The sequence below is a fragment of the Myotis davidii genome, unplaced genomic scaffold (assembly GCF_000327345.1).
Source record: "Myotis davidii unplaced genomic scaffold, ASM32734v1 scaffold102, whole genome shotgun sequence".
Lineage (NCBI taxonomy): Eukaryota > Metazoa > Chordata > Mammalia > Chiroptera > Vespertilionidae > Myotis > Myotis davidii.
In genome coordinates, this window is record NW_006293778.1 from 1,788,654 (window position 1) to 1,789,877 (window position 1,224).

The following is a 1,224-nucleotide window of genomic DNA, read 5'->3' on the forward strand; positions in this document are numbered from 1 at the left end:
GTCTATTTCTGGGTCATTCTAGAACTTAGCAGCAGCCCCACAAAGGGATACAGTAATTAGAGTTACCATTATAAAATTTATAGCAGCTTGCTTAATTGAAACTGTATATTAACTCAGATTATATTTGAATGTAAGCATAAGACATATTAAAGCTTAATGTAAAACATAGTGACTAGAATACAAAATATAAAGAAGGTATTGCCAAACTGGCAAAGTTTTTTCTTTCTCTCTCTCTCTCTCTCTCTCTCTCTCTCTCTCTCTCTCTCTCTCTCTTTTTGCCAAGTGCCAAATCTTTCCCCGTTTTCTTTCATATTCAGAAGGGATCAGAGTTACCTTAACATTGGGATCTGCAAATTACTGCCCACAAATCTGCACCTTTCTAGTAAAGCATTACTGTAACACAGCCACACCCATTTGCTTATGTATTTTCTATTACTTCTTTCGCACTCCAAGGGCTGAGTTGAGTAGTTAGAATAGAAATCGTATTTTTATTTTATTTTTTTATCATTATTTTTTATGACCCCAGGGTCTGGGTTATCTTTTTTTAAAATTTATTTATAGCCTAAAGTTTTACATATGTCTCCCGCTTGACACCCTCTCCCCCAGCCATTCCCAGCCTGGGCAAGCCCCCACTGCCCCAGTGTCTGTGTCCATTGGTTATGCTAATATGCATGCATACAAGTCCTTCAGTTGCTCAGAAATTGCATTTTATAGGTTAAATCGTGTCCACTTGCCCTCACCGCCCCCACCAATTCAAATGTTGAAGGCTCCAGTAACTCATTTGGGGAAACAGGTTCTTGGTTGATGTAGTTAGTAAAGTTAGGATGAAATCATACTGGAGTAGGTTGAGTACCTAATCCAATATGATTTGCATCCTTATAGAGGGGAAATTTGGATACAGACATGCACACAGGAAGAATGTTGCGTGAAGATGAAAGCAGGGATCAGGGTGAGGCAGCCAAAAAATGCCAAAGTTTCCAGGAAACCACCTACAGCTAGGAGAAAGAATGGGACAGATTCTTGAGGCCCTCAGAAGGAACCAACCCTGCTGACATCTTGATGTCAGGCTTGCAGCCTCTGGAACATTGAGAGAATATATTTCTGTTGTTTAAGTCTCCCAGGCCCTGGTACTTAGTTACAGATGCTCTGGCAAACTGACACACCATCTGACCCACAGAACCTATCAGACGTACTAATGGCTTTTTACAGAGAAAGTCTGCCCAT